This window comes from Hemicordylus capensis, chromosome 5 (genome assembly GCF_027244095.1).
Source record: "Hemicordylus capensis ecotype Gifberg chromosome 5, rHemCap1.1.pri, whole genome shotgun sequence".
NCBI lineage: Eukaryota > Metazoa > Chordata > Lepidosauria > Squamata > Cordylidae > Hemicordylus > Hemicordylus capensis.
The window spans coordinates 169,438,043-169,459,491 of NC_069661.1; the positions used below are offsets into that span (position 1 = coordinate 169,438,043).

The window sequence follows — 21,449 nt, forward strand, 5'->3', positions numbered from 1 at the left end:
GAAATGCAAGTTGGTTGCAGGAAAACAGTTTCCAGCAGAAAATTGCAAGGTTTTGATGCCTTCCTTATTAGGCAGATGGATAATTAGTCTCACAAGAAGCCCTACATTCTGTTCAACACTTTCTTCCTGGGGAAATCCTCAGGAGCCCTTGTTGAGAATGTTAAGAGTATTTCTGGATTGATCAGTTTCTGTTTAGTTGAGTCCTCACTGATTCACAGAACAAGTGAGACAAAAACTGGTCTATATGGAAAAGAGAAAGAAATATTTTGATCTAAATGCCTGTTTAGACCTTTTGATATTTTGATCTAAATGCCTGTTTGCAAGAGCAAAAGCAACAAGAAGATCTGGCAAGAAGTAATCTGCCTACTTTCCTTTCACTATAATCTTAATTGATAATTACCATCTTCACAAGTTAGCCCATTTCTGCCTCAGATGGTCGTGCATCTGACATCTTGAATTGGGGTGGATGACATCATTACAAACTATGTCATTGAGGTGTTCCTATGTGTCACTACAACTGTTCCAAATTTGCTCCAAATTGGGTAGATGGTTCACAAATTAGCCCACTTCCGGCATAAACAATTAGGTGTCCGCTGTCTTGAATTGGGATAGATGACATCATCACAAACTATGCCATTGAGGTGTCCCTATGTGTCACTACAACTGTACTAAATTTGGTCCAAATCAGTTTCCACTTCCACCTCAAATGTTCATGTATCCACCATCTTAAATAGGGGTGGATGACACCATCACAAATTATATCATTGAGGTGTCCCAAGACATCCCTACAGCTGTACCAAATTTGGTCCAAATCGTGTTGGTGGTTCACAAATTAGCCCACTTCCAGCACAAACAATCATGTGTCTGCTATCTTGAATTGTGGTGGATGACATCATCACAAGCTATGCCATTGAGGTATCCCTTTGTGTCACTACAACTTTTACAAGTTTTTGGCAAAGTTCCCCACCACAGGCTTTTGGGTAAACTTAGCAGTCATGGGATAAGGGGACAGAGTCATGTGTGGATTGATAAGTAGTTGAAGGACAGGAAACAGAGGGTAGGAATAAATGGACAGTTTTCACAATGGAGGGAAGAAAGAAGTGGGGTTCCCCAGGGATCTGTATTGGGACCAGTGCTCTTTAACTTATTCATAAATGATCTAGAAGTTGGGGCAAACAGCAATGTGGCCAAATTTGAGATGACACTAAACTAGAGTAGTGAAATCCAAAACAGAAAGTGAGAAGCTCAAAAGGATCTCTCCAAACTGAGTGAGTGAGTAACAAAATGGTGAATGCGGTTCAATGTAAACAAGTGTAAAGTGATGCTTATTGGGGCACCCCCGCCAACTTCTCTTATACATTGATGGGGTCTGAGCTGTTGGTAACTGGCCAGGAGCTTGCTGTCGGTGACTGATCAGGGGTCGTGGTGGACAGCTTGTTGAAAGTGTTGACTTGGTGTGTGGTAGCTGTGAAAAAAACAAATTCCTTATGAGGCAAGGCTACAGCATCTGGGGCTCTTTGACAAGCTGTGCAGCCTTACAATGTTGGAATAAAAGTTCCCAAAGAACTGTTAGTTCCTTGTGAGTTAAACTAACTAAACTAACTGTGTGCAAGGCTTGCTTCACAGCCTTTCTGTATGAGTAGAGTGGGGAGGAGAAGATAGTTTTGTTCCTCTTCCTCCCTACAGAAGTCCTCTTCATGTGCAAGAAAAAGTCCATGAGGAATGTGCAGCCCTTATGGACATATTACTGAATGCAAAAGGGGCTTTTGCAGAGAGAGAGGAGAGAAGCAAAATTCGCTCCCCCCCTCCCTCTTCTCCTGCTCAATGCTGTATGTTTGTTTAGTTGCTCCATGCAAGGGGAGAGTTCTTGGTCCACACTCATAAGACTACAGCTTTTCAACCAATGAACAGAAGATGTTACATGTGGCTGAGTGGTAATAGGAAACCAGGTGCTGGAGAACCTCAATATTCACAGGCGTTCCGTTCCAGGCTGCAACCATGGATATAGAAACTGCAAATATTGGGCAATTGACCCTATGTGATTGAGGGGATTAGGTTCCCAGTCAGCACCAAATGGCAGAAAATCAGCAGAAAATGGCAGACAATTGACTGTATTTTGTGGGCGGGAGCATCTTATCTTGCTCTGCTGCTCCCCCTGAGTCATGCTGTGCCCCCCAATTGACCAAAAATTGGTGGGTCTCCCTCCCGCCAGACACACATGCAGGCCAGAGGGCTGTTGCTGCCCAGCCCAGTTGCAAGATCCCTGCAAGCCCCAAGGAAGGGTACTCTGGCAACACCTTTCCTGGTCCTGGTGACTGCCATGAAGCAGGAGTCCAAGGTCTCCCTGCAACACATACCCATAGGTTTGTTTGTTTTTTGCCCTGCACAGTCACCTGGCTTGCCAGATATTGCTCTAATCTGTGGGTGCCCTGCCCTGGGATTAACATATGCCATAATGATGGTCCCAGCCTGGGATGTTTGAATGTGGACTATGATCTATCCCAGGTCTTTCCCTACTATGGCCACCCAAGACTGCCTAGAAACATGGAGTAGAGTGGACTCCTTGGGAGTCTGGAAGAGTTGAGTGGAGACGGGAAGGTCTGGAGTATGAGTTCTATTATTAACCTAAGATACTTGGAGCTCCACATTAGTGGGGGCCCTAGAGTTGGATGGCCTACTTCATGAGAGTGCAGTCCAATGGAGACTCATGGAGCTTCTGGTCCTCCCCAGTGGACTGGCCCTCTCATGAGAGGGCTAATCCCCAGCTGCAAGCCAGCACAGGGGCACGAGTGGGTTGGAGCTTTCTGGACCACTTGGCCCAGGTCTACGAGTCTAAGAGGATCCTTTGTCATGTTGGACCAGGAAGCCTCAGGATCCTTTGCTTGCCCTCATATACAAATCCCCTCCTAGGAAGTCATTATGACCCCTTCCGGGAGTTACAGGAAACTAGTGCCTCTCTGCATCCCCCTATACCAGTAGTTGTGCTTATGCAAGACTGTATGGCTGCGAAGCCTTTGCAAGAACAGTGGTGCAAGTGGTGTAAAGCAAGGTTTAAATGCCCTTTTCCTGCTGAGGGAGGCTGATCAATGCTGAAAAGGCACAATTGAACTGGGCACGCCTCCTCAAAGATTGTGGCCAATGGTTTCTGCTCTACCAATGTCCTGATGCCTTACTCGCAGTCTGGTGATGCGAGCACTGTGGAGCTTGCTGGGATGCAGCCTTGGTGGATCAGGAAGAGGGAGGGGCCCCTTTGCCCACAAGCCAGAGGCTGCGAGACCGTGGCTCGACCATGGCTTGACCATAGTCTGTGGGATAATTCCTGGGTTCACAGATTAACCACAGGCTCATCAACCAAAGGTTTCACACTGTGTCCAAAGGTGGCCTAAATGGTACTACAATACTCAGAGGCGGGGGAGGAGAAGTTTCATTCTATCATTGGCTAAAACTATGACCTATGAGCCTTTGGCTCAATCTCATGTCACCCATAGCTCAACTATTGAGTTGAGAGGACTTAAGCGACTTTCTGTTCTGTGGTCCCCTATTTGCATTATGGAGACAATAATACTTGTGTATCTTACAAAGCTGTTGTAAAGATTTCTGAGATAATGTACCTGAAGCATTTTGAACACCTGAAATGTAACAGATAAATATAATATTACTATACGCTCTCTTAGAATGACTTTTTAAATGCAAGCACTCGGTACTGATGCTTGTGGTCATAGCTAAGGCTATAAGTCTTCACTGTAATTTCTTTGTTGTTGTTTTTTTAAAAAGATTGTGTTCATTATAAGCGTAAAACTAATGTTATGGCTTGGCCTCAGAGTGCTCAGATATACAGCTCAAGATTCTCTGGACCAGCTCTGCAATTGTGCTTTTGGCCCTGACATTCTAGGGCTGTACTTCTAAAGAACAATGCACACTGGTGATTTTATTATGATGTGTAGAAGTATACAAGGGATTAGACTGAACTGCTGCATTCATTTTAATTGCCTTTCATGTTGAACCTCTGAATCCATTTTTCCAGAGGTCATACATTGCCCACAATATCAGGTGCCACTTCAGGTGCTTTTTTAAAAAAAAGAGCAGTGTCAGTTTTGTGAGTCCCCAAACTGGCAAGGCCATAACCTCCTAACACTGAGTCTGGCAAACCGCTCATTGTAAAGCACATTTCAAAAGGTAATTTCATAACCTGACAGTCCTTTTCTCACAGGCTCTGTATAAAGGTCTTGAGAAATAATGGGGAGGGGGTGAAGGAATGTACAGAGGGTGAAGCTGAATCTATTGCTTCTCTTATTTACAGTCTTACCTTTTTATTAAAAGGTAAAGTTGTGCTGTCAAGTCGGTGTCGACTCCTGGTGCCCACAGAGCCCTGTGGTTGTCTTTGGTAGAATGCAGGAGGGGTTTACCATTGCCATCTCCCACGCAGTATGAGATGATGCCTTTCAGCATCTTCTAATATCACTGCTGCCTGATGGAAACATACCAGTGGGGATTCGAACCAGCAACCTCTTGCTCCCTAGGCAAGCTACTTCCCCACTACACCAGAAGGGTGGAAAGTGTTAGGTTTCATTTGCCCTCTAATATTTACTTCTACTCCCAAGCCACTACTGCCATTTGTCAGAGTGGGGTGCAATTCTGTTTCCTTTATGCCAAGAGTCATTGCTTCACTTTGTCTCATTATCAGGCCAGCACTGGTAATGAGGACTTCTGCAGTTCTGGTCAGTTATTGTTTCATTATGCTGACATCTTTTTGAGTTCCTCTCCTGTTAGATTCTGCCAGGACTTCTGGATTTGGAGTGTCCGGGTGGATTTTGTGTCTACACCCTAAACTGAGAGGAGGAATGAAGAACAGGAAGAATTGCTAACTGGGCTGCTAACTGGGCATAGGCATCTTTTATTGTGGTGATTCTCTTTATTTAGCAGGGGGAGAATAACTGGCCCTATCCACCCCCAGCACAGTATCCCTCCAGTGACTATTGCTGGTGTTTATCTTATGCTTCTTTTTTAGATTGTGAGCCCTTTGGGGACAGGGATCCACCGTATTTATTTATTCATTCATTTATTTAATTCTCCATGTATACAGCTTTGGAAACTTTGGTCGAAAAGCGGTATATAAATTGGTGTTGTTGTTGGCATAGGTAAATGATGTTTAACTCTTTAATTCCATGCAGTTTCCCTGCAAAAAAGTCTCTCTCAAAGTTATTATGGGCTCCTGATGAAGTCATTGCAAAGAATAACTTTCAAGGCCCATAGCATCTTGGCAGAGATTTCCAGCAGGAAGATGGCACAGAAGAAAGGGTTAAACACCTTGATATGGTGGTCTTGATCCAGACTGGGCTCTCACATGTCTGCTGTTTTAAGTTTTTAAAAAAAGCCTGCAACTAAAGTAGGACACATTGAACAACACATCTAGTTTGGCAATAAATGTGAAATGATTACATGTTTCGACCACCTTCAAATAGTCATTGCTTTTGGTATGTGAACAAAAGGCCATGTTAATTTCCAGTCTATCAGTGCACAAATTAGAGAAAGCAAAGAGATAATTTGCCTGGCCATATTTGCTCCTCTCCTTAGATGAGGATGTTTTGAACACAATAAGGCAAGGCAAATGCCCTGGGAAGAAAAAAGAGTTGAAGGTTGGACACAATCAATACTTGGTTGATGTTGTTTTTTAAAAAAAGAGAATAGGAAATTGTATGATGTTGCTCTTGTTGCTTGCGGTATGTACTCTCATTTTTCTCCTCTCCTACTTTTATCTCTGCCCAAACAAGTTTTGCTGTTGACATTTTTATAATACTTCAAACATCTCCAAATTGTATTTGCTAAAAGTCGGTAGTGGAACAGTTATGAGCAATGATGTCATCAAAAATCCCTACAAGGCACTTATTACTTAAAATCCCTCATATGTCCATCAATGAGAGTACCTTGCCTTGGTACCCATGGCCCAAAGAAGTATCTGGCACAACTGTGCACATGGGTAGCTAAGGACCACACTGGTGCACTGGCATGGAGCTAGGATCCCCAAATAGCACAACGCAGCACAAGGGTGTAAGATCCCTTAATGTGGCACTGGGACATATTTGCATTCATTTTCTTTCTGGCGGCCTGATCCTTTGATCTGATGATGTTCCTACTAGAACAATCCATAGAATGGAGAGGAATGGATCCAGTGTTGCACCAGCTCTTTCCCCATCACTAAAAAGCTCCATTCTGCCATATACTTTTACATAAGATTTTTTAAGATGATGTGATTTTCAGAAGTATGTAGTACACCGCTCTGGGCTCCTTGGAGGAAGAGCGGGATATAAATGTAATAAATGAACAAACAAACACCAAGTGCCTTTTAGGATTCTTGATGACATCCATCACGCTTAGGATGCCATTCTATTGCTGTTTGTGCTATTTAAGTATAAATGGTCAATCAAGATCGCTACCAGTGGGGCTGCTCTAAGATTAGACTATATTTTATATTTGTAGGCTTTCCCCCTTATATTTTCTTCACAGTTTACACTCTGTACCTTGAGTCTAATCGTTATTTCTCATGGTTGATATAGTCTTAAGAACTGAACAAATCTATTTTTCTTTCCTTTTTTTTTGGACTGAACTTGAATGCTGTTTGTGAGCAAGATATTAACTATACTGAGTGTGTTATTATCCAGTTCACAAAAGAAAGTGATTTTCTATTTTCAATGTCTTGCAGTTTCAATACTATCTACAAACATTCTGTTCCTTCCATACCTCCATCTCCTTTCTTTAATGCCAAGCTGATGCCGTCATAAATTAGTACTTTCACAGTTGGGAAAAGGAAATGCTTATCATTGGGCTCTCGCCATCCAGCAATGATAACTGAAATGTCTGGGATTTATTGTAAATGTTTGCTTTGGACGAGCACTCCTTATTTTTCAGAGCTTGTGTGGGATGCCAAAAGATAGAAAATTGTAAGTACAAGTAACTGTAAAGGTAAGTTATTGGTAATGGTTGCTTCAGTACTCTGTAGATGCATAGAAGCTAAAACAGCAGGAACAATTCACAGGGTAAGGTTCCTTTATCCATTTTTAGGTGGCTAACAAGCTTAAGGTCACCTTTACTTGTTGTTGCTTTAAAATATGTGTGCTCCTACTGCTAGGCATGTTGAAAGAAAAAACAGGGGTATTTTACTAGAATATTGTTCACCCAGCTGACAATCTCCGGCAAGCAAAATCCAACAGCTCCCTCCTGTCTACACAATCCATGCCTCTCTTTTCTAAAAAAGAAAAAAAAATTCAATTAGAATTAGAATTCAATTTGCATATAACGCTATCTCATTGTGCACATTTTGGGATCCTATCACATCTCCTCTCTATCTCTTTATAGATATAGATATAATACATAGAACTTACTTTACAATGAGAATGAAGAATGCTTTCATCCCTTATTTCTAAGGGTGGATTCAGAAGTAACAGTGGGCGGCACCTGAGGTTGCCACTGCCTCTGAAGCACACACTTCCCACCATCCCCATGTGAGTCTCTACTTTTGTTGTAGAGGCTAGAATTGTGAGCACTGTAGGATATTCCCCTCAGTGGACAGAGCCGCTTTGGGAAGAGCAAAAGATTTCAAGTTCCCTCCCTGGCTTCTCCAAGATAGGACAAGATTTTTTTATTTTTTATAGGACAAGATTTTTTTATTGAACCAACAAACTACCAAAGCATATAGTATGTTGCCAAAGCACAATTATATACAAAGTGGTTGTTTGTACATCATATATCTACAAAGATTTACACACAAGGATTTGGAAACCCACAAGGTTATGAAGTATATGCAGGCAGTACTGTAACTCGGGGATGGGGAATTCCAAGGCACATCAGGTAATCGGAGGGGGGGGGGGTTACGTCCAACGTCCATTTCCATAATTTGTCCCATTGCTGTTTAGAAGAGATACTCTTGTCTTTTTGCACATAACCATACAAACTTTTCCAGAAGAGATTTACTGTCTCATCTGCGTGAACCTCTTGGTCGCGTCTTCCCTCCCTATTCCTATGCAGGAGCATTGCATAAATGACATACAGGTTTACTAACCTGATTACGAGAAGGGGAACATTCCAATTCCAATTCCCTAGTATGAGGGCACCCATCCCGTCCCGTTTCTTTCCGTTTCGAGGTCCTTTCTGGGACCTCGAAAGGAGGTTCTATCGCTCAAACCCGAGGTTAGTTCTTCCCAAGTCTGTTTTTCCAAATCAGGCCACTCTAACAACTTGCTTACTCCCTGCCACACTCTTTTGGCTACCACACACTCTTTTAAGAAATGTGAATAGGTTTCCCTGAATGTTTTGCCTAGCTCACTAGCTTTCTGTTTGCAGGTGATTTTAGGACACTCTTGCCTGTTCTCTGGGAGCCATGGCTTAGCCGCGTTAAGCGGTAGTACTTGGTGGTATAAACGCCACCTTGTTTCCCATAAATGGAAAGGGACTTTTTTTTCCTTAAAGAGAGCAATAGGGTGATCGGGTTGCAACAAGTACTGTGAAGTGCGTTGTTTGTAGCGTTTACGTTCTAAATCAGGTTTTAAGAAACCCACTTCTAGAATCTCTCCATAAATTGTTTTCCTTAGCTGCTTAACTGAGGAGGATCCTTTAAATAGATCCGATTCAACCTTCCGTTTTTAAAGTGTGAATAACAAATCTCTCAAGTAGTCTGGGTGTTCTCTTTTTAATACTTGTGTGATATTACCATTGAAAGATCCTTTCCCCCATGCTATGCCCCATGCTATGCCCCATGCTGACTTGCGCCAACGCAGAGCGAAAAGCGAGACCCAGGTTTTTTGCAGGAGGTTGGACATATTATGGACATTCACGAAAATCCAGTTTCCAAAATTGTAGGACAAGAATTCAGTTACAAAATAGGGTTGCAGGGCAGGTAGGGCTAGGCCTCCCCGCTCAACCTCCTTAAATGCTACCACACGGGCCAAAAAGAAGGACGCTGTGTGCCATACTAGATGGAAAATCTGGCTTTCAGCTCTCCAAAGGAGATCAAGCGGGGGAGGATAGACTACCGCCAGGTTATGCACTGGGGGTATCAGGTAAGTCCGGATGTAAACCGCTTTCTGGTACATGGCAAGGCTCCATTTTTTCCACATGGTGATTTTAAGCATTACTTTTTCTTCCCAATCTGTCCAATTTCCCCCCCAGACTTTTTCCTTAATCCCATATTCAATCCCCAAAATGTTTACTGTATGCCTGCAACCTTGGAGAAGCTGCTGCCAGTCTGTGAAGGCAATACTGAGCAAGATAGACCAATGGTTTGACTCAGTATATGGCAGCTTCCTATGTTGCTATGTACTTCAAATCTCAGTGACAGATATTGGGTTTCCTGAGGGAAATAGGGCTGGGTATGACAAGATGGGTGGGTTCAGACGACATAACCAATCTTGGCATATCAGAACCCACAACAGCAGGAGAGGCTCATGTGGGCATGGGGACAGAACACACACTCCTAGGGTGGCAGCAACCTCAGGTAATGCCATTATGTCTGAACTCACCCTAAATATTGCATATTAGTAATGAATGTCATGACAATCTAGCCCTGTTCAGACGTTATGTTGTACTTGCATACATATGTATATGTTTTTGTGTGTACGACTACACATACTTCATTTCAAAAGTGAATCAGGGTACAGGCCTCCTATATGCAGGTTACTGACAGGAAGTGTTCTGCTGTATGTATGTTGAACATAATGTATGAATAATTTTACGGGTGTACACAACTGTATGTGCATACACTGTACGCATTCAGAAGGTTCAAAAGACACTATGACATGTGTATTGGGTCATAGTGTCATTGTGAGGGGGCTTCTGAGGAAAAAAAGGTAACTTTCCTCCCAGAAGCAACGAGGTAGAAGGATTCAACCTGGTTTGCTTTACTTTCCCTCTTCAGCCCCTACCAGATGGCACTTCACATTGGGCGGAAGTGTGTCAAAGTGTGTTGAAGCAGGCCAAATTCAAATAGGCCCCTGAAGCTTCACATAGCATGAATGTCCACAGATATATGGATTCTATACATTTGAGGGGAAATCCACAGGGGAAAACTGTATGTAAATGTGTTCTTTGCAACGTGTTATTGCACCAACTATTTTGATAGAAAGTGTATGAAAATTTTTTTCAGCGACAGAAAAACAATCTAGGGATTGTTAATGAAGGAGAGCAGAATCAAAGGAAATAAAAAGAAAAGTGTAAGGTTCAGACAGAATGGAAACAGAGAGATTCATCTATCCCTACTGCCAGCTATATGTGGGAGACCCAGAATCAAGCTGAGGGCTTTCCTAATCCTGCATCCTCAGATGATTCTCTATTCAAATTCACAAAAATAGTAATAAATGACTGCCACCACTTATAAATATTTTAGACCATAATACTTTCCTTTTCATTTTCTAGGCATTTGGTGATGACTCATTTACTCCCATGAAACCCAAATACCTGGTTATCAGTTAACATGTAAAACAAAAGAGCATTTAATTACGAGGTAGGAGATTCAGAAGATTCAGATTCAGATAACTTGTAATTCAAAACTTGAAAGAAAAGATTTTCCAAACTAAGCAAATGTTCTTGCAATCAAAGTAAACCTCCTTTCCCCTATCTAGTTGTATGACTTTACTTTGGAGAAGAGGCTGCTTGCTCATAGATTATTCTCATTGCCTTGGCCGCCTTGGCCACATGCAGACTTTCCCCGTCAAATCTCATTCTCCCTTTAAAATGCTTCAGAGGGCAGAGGAGTGCTGAGGTTACCTCCCCCCTGCTCCCCCCCCCCCCAACCACCATTTTTGCCTTTAGCAGTCCAAATAACTTAGGCTGCCCCTGGAGCTTTTGAAAAGCCAGTAAAGGAAATCCACTTTACAAGATCTGAATTCAAGCTAATTCAAATGAATGATTGCAAGGAAAATATCTAACATACAGATTTCTACCTTAGGCAATCCTGACCAGGAATTGTGAATATTTAAGGGTGACTAAAGGTGAATGGACAGTCATTATCTAGGTGTCAGAAAGGGGGAGGCCTAGGATTTGGTTGCCTAGGTGACAGAAAAGGAAATACAAATCTCAGATAAGACATACTGGCTTTGCTGACTCCCAAAATGGAATTTTGCTCTTTTAAAAATGGCAGTAGCTATCTCAAGCAAGCAACTATTGGATGTCTGATATTGCAATGCTTCTCCAAATAATCACAGGTCCAAGCCTGAACTGGGTTAGACTGAGGTGTGCTGTTTTCCAGTTAATCTAAGCCTCTCAAGGGTTTGGTACTGCTGAATATATATGCCATATTTGAGTTGGGATGAGATTGTTCTTGGCCATCCCTCACATTTTGCACAGAGAAGTTTGGAACGAAATGTGAAAACTGTGCAGAAGCAACCGTTTTTATTGTATGCATTTGCAGCTAGCAATACTTGAAGAAACAAAGCCAGAACAAATATTTAATAAATAATAAGCTACATGAAAGCCTGCAATAACTAGAAGCCCAGCAAAGTGATATGAAAGACCACTCTTAAAAGCGAAATCCCATCACTGAGGCATTTTGAACCACCAGACTAAAAGGTATTGTTTTCCCAATAGTTACACTCAGAAAAAAAAGTAGTATAAATAGAAATATGCATTGCAATGACATCCAACTTAAGCATTTTTCTAAATTTCTGGCTTCTGATGGTGAATACATTATTAGTGTTGCAAATATTCAGCATCATTCAATACCATATTGACTGTGTTTTTTGCTCACCTGCTGGGTTTTAGCTATGTTTTTATGGTTGCACATAACTTTTTAGAAGATTGTTATGTCACCTTAAGGACCTGTGTTTGGAAATGTGTCTAAATTTTTCTTTTATAAATAAAGGCAGCCTCAGGAATTGGGGCTTGAAACTAGGTTAAAGTCACCATCAAAGAATGTTTTATGTCATCTCTGCTTTTCTCATTATGTGCTAGGGTACAGGGTTTCAACTTTTTTTTAAACAAGTGCATCATTTCAGCCTGAAATCTTCAACTCAGGTATCCCAAAGAGATTTTTAGTGTGTGTATATATACAAACACACATGCACACAAATTTAAACGAAACAGAGAGTCCATTCTCATGAAATGATCTGCTTGGGTAGGAAAGAGTTAACCAAAGCAACTCATATTTTCTGGGCCACCAGAAAGCAGCCTGACCCAGCTGCTCCAGACCTGGGTAGCTCAGATCAGCTACCTGGGTACAAAGTGAGGTAGGAGCAAAAAGGAGCCCGTCCGACCTCACTTTATGTTCATCAGGAGCACTGTGGCTCTTAAAACAGCTGCTGGGAGTGGTGGCCATAGAATCTGCTGGAAACTGTGGCAGGGAGAGGAGTGATGCTGCATTGCCACTGGCTGCCTCTCCGCTGCTCACATGATGCACTGTGGGATATGGGAGGACTTTCTCCGCCCAATCCCACTTTGGGAATCTACCACCACACCAGTCGCATGGGCGCGTGAGTGGTGAAGCCCGCAAAAGTTTCCAATTGTCTGGGGAGAAGGTATCTCCCCAGGTAAGATCCTGCCTTCTTACCAGCCCAACCCCATGTGGTTGTGTGAATGGCCTTAGATGATTACAGTCACTGGCTTACATCCAGACTAAACTAAATATTATTTATGTATTTACACAGTCAGACTGGTGTTATTGACTGGTTTGTTTTATCCAGACATCGAGTCCTTCCCAAGGACCTGGGATGCCAGAATTTTATTGTCAATTGTTATAGATATCGTTGCAGAATATAGGCTGTTCCCAGTAAAGCTGCTTTTTGTAATTGGCTGGTGGTGATTTCTGTGGCTCCTATGGTGTTGAGGTGCTCTTCAAGGTCATTTGGAACTGCACCCAGGGTGCCAATTACCACTGGGATTATTTTGGTCTTTTTCTGCCACAGCCTTTCAATTTCAATTTGTAGATCTTTGTATTTGGTGATTTTTTTCTATTTCTTTTTCTTCTATTCTGCTATCCCCTGGTATTGCTATGTTGATTATTTTCACTTGTTTTTCTTTCTTCTCGACTACAGTGATATCTGGTGTATTGTGTGGCAGATGTTTGTCTGTTTGTAGTCGGAAGTCCCATAATATTTTTGCATCTTCATTTTCTACAACTTTTTCAAATTTATGGTCCCACCAATTTTTGGCTAAAGGTAGCTTGTATTTTTTGCAGATGTTCCAGTGTATCATCCCTGCTACCTTGTCATGCCTTTGTTTGTAGTCAGTCTGTGTGATCTTTTTACAACAGCTGAGCTGATTAGGTGGTCCACTGTTTCATCTTCTTCTTTACAAAGGCGGCACTTGGTGTTTGTTGTTGATTTTTCAACAACAATGTGTGTGCAATGTTATCAACCTGGAGAATGCCCAAGTATTTGTAATGTTCTTTCTCTTCCAGGTTCTTGATGTTGTTTCCATTGGGCAGTTCTATTCCTTCTTTTTTTCTTATTTTTCCTCTTTTCATTATTAATGCAGCACACTTGTCTAGCCCAAACTCCATTGCTATATCGCTACTGAATATACAGACAGTGTTTAGCAGTGATTCGATTACTGACTGGGACTTCCCACACAACTTCAGATCATCCATGTACAGCAGATGGTTGACTTTACTTGATGTTTTAGATATTTGGTATCCGAGGCCTGTTTTGTTTAGTATTTGGGAAAGTGGAGTCATGGCGATTACAAACAACAGAGGGGATAGTGAGTCCCCTTGGAAAATACCTCTTCTAATGCTAACCTGTCCAAGTGTCTCACCCTTGATTGTTAACTGTGTGCTCCACATGCTCATTGCTTTTTTAAAAATCAATATCTGAATGTTTTTGCTGACACCAGTTGTTTCTAAACATTTTAATATCCATGTGTAAGGCAACGAGTCGAAGGCTTTCTTGTAGTCAATCCATGCAACACTTAGATTTGTTTTTCTTCTCTTGCAGTTTTCTAAAATCATTTTGTCAATCAGCAGCTGGTCTTTTGTGCCTCTGGTGTTCGGGCAATTTCCTTTCTGTTCAACTGGAAGCTGTTTGTTAGTTAATAAGTGTTGCATTACTTCATCTGCTGTTATTCCAGTTAATAATTTGAACATGGTTGGCAGGCAGGTTATCGGTCTATAATTACTTGGAACTGCACTTTTTGCTGGGTCTTTCATGATGAGATGAGTTTTCCCAGTTGTTAGCCATTGTTCAATGTCACCTCTTTGCAAAATGTGATTGAACTGTTTTGATAGTTGTTTATGAAGGCTTGTTAGGTGTTTAAGCCAAAAGTCATGAAGTTCATCGTCGCCTGGCACAGTCCAATTTTTAATTTTCTTTGCTCTTTTACTTATGAGCCCCTGGTGGCGCAGTGGTAAAACTGCCACCCTGTAACCAGAAGGTTACAAGTTCGATCCTGACCAGGGGCTCAAGGTTGACTCAGCCTTCCATCCTTCCGAGGTCGGTAAAATGAGTACCCAGAATGTTGGGGGCAATATGCTAAATCATTGTAAACCGCTTAGAGAGCTCCGGCTATAGAGCGGTATATAAATGTAAGTGCTATTGCTATTGCTATTGCTATTATTAATTCTGGTGTTATTATTAGATCTTGCATTTGTTGGTTACATTTTACGACCTCTTTCACCCAGCCTGCTTTTTTATTATAATCTATTGGATTGTCCCATAATTTCCCCCAGAATTGCACTGTTTCTTCTTCATTTGGTGTTTCTATGTTTCTTGTAGTTTCTCCTTCTATGCTTTGGTAGAAACGTCTCTGATTCGATTGGTATTGGAGATTCTGCCTGTGTTGTGTAATTCTGGCTTCGTATGCTAATCTTTTTTGACACTGCTGTTATTTGCTGCTTTATTATTTCCAGGACTTCTCTAATTTTCCTTGAATCTAGGTGGTATTTTTGGATCAGATACTGTTTGGTGTTTTCATTCTTCAGCTTTTTGTCTTTCATATCTTTCAATTTACTAGCATCTGATCTAAGTCTGGCAATTTTATTTTCTAATCTAAACTTCCATTTAGGTGATGTACTACTTTCTTTTTTTACAGGTCCACTGATCTTATATCCGAGCTCTTGTGTTGTTATTGTTGCTGCACTGTACATTAGTTGGTTTGTTTCTTGCAAATTATTGGTTGTTATTTCTGCAAGTGCAGCATTGACATCTTTTAATGCCTGAGCAAGTTGTTTTTTGGCAACTGTTTTTGGAGCTGGAAGTCAAACCCTGGTGGTTGTTTGGTTCATGTGCTCCGTTATTTTTTGCTTTAGTTCTTGTTGCTTTTCTGTTAAATGGCATTCAGGTTTTAGAGGTGAAGGCAAAGGGGAGGTTGCCGGGTTTTGATTTTGGAACAGTTCAGCAACAGTGGCATCTTCTATTTCTAACACCTCCTCCTCCACCTGCGCCTGAGCAACTTCTTCATTTGGTGGTAATTCTTCTTCCATATCTTGAGCCTGTATTGCTCTTTGCAGTTCTTCCAGCTCAACTTCTGTGAATACTTTATTTATTTTTTTCTTTTAAAAAAGGTATTATTATTATTTTATTTCTTGTTTACACAGTCAGACAGGTGTTATTGACTGGTTTGTTTTATCCAGACATCGAGTCCTTCCCAAGGACCTGGGATGCCAGAATTTTATTGTCAATGTTGTTGCTGTTGTTATAGATATCGTTGCAGAATATAGGCTGTTCCCAGTAAAGCTGCTTTTTGTAATTGGCTGATGGTGATTTCTGTGGCTCCTATGGTGTTGAGGTGCTCTTCAAGGTCATTTGGAACTGCACCCAGGGCGCCAATTACCACTGGGATTATTTTGGTCTTTTTCTGCCACAGCCTTTCAATTTCAATTTGTAGATCTTTGTATTTGGTGATTTTTTTCCTATTTCTTTTTCTTCTATTCTGCTATCCCCTGGTATTGCTATGTTGATTATTTTGACTTGTTTTTCTTTCTTCTCGACTACAGTTATATCTGGTGTATTGTGTGGCAGATGTTTGTCTGTTTGTAGTCCGAAGAGCCATAATATTTTTACATCTTCATTTTCTTCAACTTTTTCAATTTTATGGTCCCACCAATGTTTGGCTACAGGTAGCTTGTATTTTTTGCAGATGTTCCAGTGTATCATCCCTGCTACTTTGTCATGCCTTTGTTTGTAGTCAGTCTGTGCAATCTTTTTACAACAGCTGATTAGGTGGTCCACGGTTTCATCTGCTTCTTTACAAAGGCAGCACTTGCTGTTTGTGGTCGATTTTTCGACTTTTGCTCTGATCGCATTTGTTCTTAGTGCCTGTTCTTGTGCAGCCAGTATTAAACCCTCTATTTCTTTCTTCAAGTTGCCATTCTTAAGCCATTGCCAGGTCTTGGTGATGTCTGAATTTCCACTTATATTGTGCAAATATTGACCATGCAGTGGCTTCTTTTTCCATTTTTTGGCTCAGTTCTTGACTTGTTCTTTCTTGTAGGCCTGCTTTGTTTCATTGGTGTTGAATAGTTTCTCATTATTGACCATTTGAAGTGCATCTTCTTCACTGTCCTTTATATATTCTTCAAGGCCTCTTTTCTCCTCCTCTACTGTTTGATGGACTTGCAGCATTCCTCTTCCACCTGAGCTGCGAGGGAGGTATAGCCTATCTACATCACTGCGGGGGTGCAGAGCATGATTGATGGTCATGATTTTCCTGGTCTTACGATATAGCGTCTCTAGCTCTGCCTGGGTCCAGTCTATTATCCCTGCAGTGTATCTGATAACAGGTATAGCCCAGGTGTTTATGGCTTGTATGGTGTTCCCGCCATTGAGTTTGGACTTTATGGTTTTTCTAACTCTCCTGATGTATTCACTTCCAATTTTTCTTTTAACTTCAGTGTGTGCGATGTTATCATCCTGGAGAATGCCCAAGTATTTGTAATGTTCTTTCTCTTCCAGGTTCTTGATCTTGCTTCCATTGGGCAGTTGTATTCATTCTGTTTTTGTTATTTTTCCTCTGTTCATTATTAATGCAGCCCACTTGTCTAGTCCAAACTCCATTGCTATATCGCTACTGAATATACGGACAGTGTTTAGCAGTGATTCGATTTCTGACTGGGACTTCCCATACAACTTCAGATCATCCATGTACAGCAGATGGTTGATTTTACTTGATGTTTTAGATAACCCTGGTGGTTGTTTGGTTCATGTGCTCCGTTATTTTTTGCTTTAGTTCTTGTTGCTTTTCTGTTAAATGGCATTTGGGTTTTTGAGGTGAAGGCAAAGGGGAGGTTGCCTGGTTTTGATTTTGGAACAGTTCAGCAACAATGGTATCCTCTATTTCCAACACCTCCTCCTCCACCTGCGCCTGAGCAACTGCTTCAGTTGGTGGTAATTCTTCTTCCATATCTTGAGCCTGTGTTGCTCTTTGCAGTTCTTCCAGCTCAACTCCTGTGAATACTTTATTTCTTATTATGAATCTTCTCTGGTCTGCTAGCCTTTGTTCTGTTATTTCTGTATCTGGATGCTTCTCTTTCCAAATTTGGTACATTCTTTTTAAATAACCTCTTCTAGTTGGACTAGACTTGTAATAGCAGATCATTATTTCCTTGTTGGCATTTTTCGTATATTTTTTTCGGTTAAGCGACGTTTCTTCCAGTAACTTTGTTGTCTTCAGCCCTGGTTGCTCAACTGAAGATCTTGAGTCCTGTTGCCCACTTGCCACGAGATGTCCAGGGACTCCAGCACCTTGCGCGGTCCTTGTTGACCCGGGCGACGACCGATCCGGTATAGATTTATTAAAGTTATGTCTCACCATATTGTTGATGGGAGAGGCACTCTTTGTCTGGCTCCTCTGGTGAGACCTATCCAGTATGGTTGGACCTCTGGCATAGCTCTCACCTTCCTCAGAGCACGCAAGCCCCACAACCACGCCAAGGTAGTGTTATTATTATTATTTATTTGATTTCTATACCGCCCTTCCAAAAATGGCTGAGGGCAGTTTACACAGAGAAATAATACATCAATAAGATGGATCCCTGTCCCCAAATGGCTCACAATCTAAACAGAAACACAAGATAGACACCAGCAACAGTCACTGGAGGTACTGTGCTGGGGGTGAATAGGGCCAGTTACTCTCCCCCTGCTAAATAAAGAGAATCACACGTTAAAAGGTGCCTCTTTGCCAAGTTAGCAGGGGAAATTACTCATGAATACGCCCATTTAAATTAATAGGACAAGTAAACTTGTTCCACTACCTACAATAGCATTACACATGAGTCCACAGTATACAATCTGCATCTAGCCAGTGACTGTAATGGCCAAGTCACCTGATCAGGAGGCAATGAAGTTGCACCCACGCAAATGAACTAGTCAGTTAATTGGGCAGGCGGCGGGGGCTCTGAGAAGCTCTTAGAGGCCTTCAAACTACTTGTTCGTGTATTCCTGGTTGGGGACCACTGTGCTAAGGTAAGCACTGACTGCTATGGTTACTGTTGCACTTGTGAGGCTTGAGAAATTAGCCTAGACAAGAATATGTGAGCAGGCAAAAGGACCAGCAAAAGGACCAGCAATCCTGGACAGCAATCTCAGAGTTCAGTGGGGTAACATGACCAAATCAGATTTACTCCTGGTTTTGTGTCCCCAATTCATTATTCCACATTTACTTAAATTGCCCAGGAGTGTGGATAAACTGTCTGAGAAAATTCCGCGGGAGAAATCCAGTCATTCTCTTTGATTTTCACTTTGGAGAAATAATTGCCTGACCACACATATCAGATAAGAACCATAAAGATAGATACATATTTCTTTAAAAGTATATCCAGGGAGATTTCAACCTCTGTATTTTCACCCCATTTGCTTACCTTTTAATTTCTATCCAGTCAGAAATGAGGCCTGGTCTCTACACATGCAGAAAAATGAGGTGGTAAAATCCTGAGGTGGCAGAGTGAATGATAACCACTTCAGATTGTAGGTGGGGATATCATTTCTGAACCCCGCCACATATTCTCCAACTGTTCCTAATCATGAGGGACAGTCCCTATTTTTGGTTACTGTCCCTGGGTGGGTGGGTGGAAATCCCAGTGCTCTAAAAGTTAAACCTCTTGAGTGAAGGATTTATGCAGCTTGACTCTAATGCAGAAGCATTAGGAGAAGCACGTGTAAATGCATCTGTGCAGGCACAAAACACCAGTGCACTGTTTCCTTCCATCCCCATCACAACCACTTCATTGAGTCTGCATTATTGTTTCATTGTGGGCCGGTTCTCATGATCGCCATGATGGAAGAGAGAGGAAAATTGGAGATTCCTGAGTCATGAGCACTCCTGCGGAGTGTGTCATGAGGACCCGCCAACAATGATGTTGGAAGGAGGAGCTTGGGTTGGTGAGTTCAAGAGAATCTTTCCCAAGTTCTCATGATCATGAAAAAGGAGCACATATGGCTCTGGAAGAGCTAGATCCTGCTCCTCCTGACTCCCCCCCCCCACCATTTTTTTGCATTTTATATCCTGCTCCTCCTGACTTTTAAAAGAACATGACAACCAGACCTACAACAGCCTTTCCAAAACACCTGGCAGAGAAGAGATGAAAGATGCTGATGAGGATGTTGTTAGTGCCATCCATGTACACAGTTCTTTACAAAGAATGAGATAACAGGTTCTCACGGGACTTGAAACCTTGATATCAACACAATAAAGGAAGGTGAGGGGGGAATGGGTAAATTGTAACGAAGTGTAAGGAATGAGGACCTCATGCAATGATCTTTGGAGTAAAAATAAGACCATTATATGTATATACATGTTTTGCTTTAGGTAAGAGAGCATTAACATGCTCTATCTACTGCTTGATTTCCGCAAAACCAGAAATCAGCCCATTCCTATCTTATTCTGCTTCCACGGCCCAAATTACAGTTGAATGCATGGTGCTGACCTTGTAGTTTCCCACTATTTAGCTGGAACAATTCTGGCTGCTGTCAATTAAACAAACAAACAAAAATGGTTACATTTGTGGGCAGCCACATCCTATATATCCCAATAGGTTTATCAGGGAATGTAAGTGAAAAACAAGATTGAAAAATCTATTTAAAATTCTGTTCAGCTCTGCCAAATTGGATTTCATTACCTCCCTTAAGTATTTTTCAATCCCTTGATTTTACAAAGACTCATTGCCTTTGCTTCCTTTTCCCATCATCATGTTGCTCCCTGTTAGGACCTGAACATGTGGAATAGGTTCTGAACTTGGAAACTGCCAGGAGGGGATTGAGCTTAACCACTAAACAACTCTAGCCAAAGGAAGATCATGTGGGGACATGGGAGATCAACCAGACTAGCATATTGGAACAATCTGGATGCTACTTCTCCAGCCCATGAGATTAAAAGGAGGACATGCTGGGTGTGTGTCTGTTGTGATGTCTGGAAGCCTTTCTGACACATCCTTTTAGGGGGAGGCTGTACATCTGAAAGGCAGATCTACACATAATATTTGGATAATGTTTAGAGCAGCTGCTCAGACAAACAACCCCCATATGATAAAGTGACAGGCCAGGAGAGCATGAGGATGCCCATGAAAGATGTCATAATGGGCATGTACCCTTTCAATTGCATGAGTCAGGGAAATATTATCTGAACCAGCCCAGAATCTTCTTTACTCTAATAGCAGGAGTGGGCAGGGCAATGTTTTCTGACCTTTGTTTCCTGATCAGGCTTGTTCACTGTCTGCTGCTGCTTCACAACTCAGGTCTCTTTCTAAGCCTCTCAGCTTCCCCCACTATTTGCCTCATTTGATCTCTGTCTTGTCTTGCATCAGCCTTCGTAGTTAGACTAGAACTGGTCTTGAGACATATTGTGCCAAGAATAGCCACCACACCTCTGTCCCCCATGCTTCTCTCTTCCTTGTCCTTCACAAAGCAGGGATGTGTGTGTGTGTGTGTGTGTGTGTGTGGTTTAAAAAAAAAAAGCCATTCCTGGATCCCCTTAGACTTAGTCTACCTGCACCTCTTATATCAACTGATTCTCCTCTACCTCGGTAGTCATGGTCAAGCATTGGCCTTGTTCATGTACAGTATATTTGCAGGCAGATACCATAGCCCTCTTCAGACATTACAGAGGACAGCCCCATTCACGCTTTCAAATTGTGGAAGTGGGGTAGAAGTCTTGCCCCATCACATCCCTCATGCCATTTGAGAGGAAAGCTAATCTTGTGGTAGCAAGCATGACTTGTCCCCTTAGCTAAGCAGGGTCTACCCTGGTTGCATATGAAAGGGAGACTAGAAGTGTGAGCACTGTAAGATATTCCCCTTAGGGGATAGAGCCGCTCTGGGAAGAGCAGGAGGTTTGAAGTTCCCTCTCTGGCTTCTCCAAGATAGGGCTGAGAGAGATTCTTGCCTGCAACCTTGGAGAAGCTGCTGTCAGTCTGTGAAGACAATACTGAGCTTGATAGACCAATGGTCTGACTCAGTATATGGCAGCTTCCTATGTACCTAAGTCTGAAGGGATGGCGCCATAACCATGTTCAATGGCAATTCCAGGAGCTGCAACCT

The 21,449-nt window shown here is 42.0% G+C and overlaps 1 long non-coding RNA gene across 1 annotated transcript in view; it reads right to left on the minus strand.

The window, feature by feature from the left end:
- Positions 1 to 6,728: 6,728 nt before the first annotated feature.
- Positions 6,729 to 21,449, minus strand: part of LOC128325831 (uncharacterized) — a 68,594-nt gene continuing 53,873 nt past the window's right edge. The window contains exon 4 of the long non-coding RNA XR_008307660.1: positions 6,729 to 7,243. This is a non-coding gene — a long non-coding RNA (uncharacterized LOC128325831). The remainder of the gene's footprint in view (positions 7,244 to 21,449) is intronic.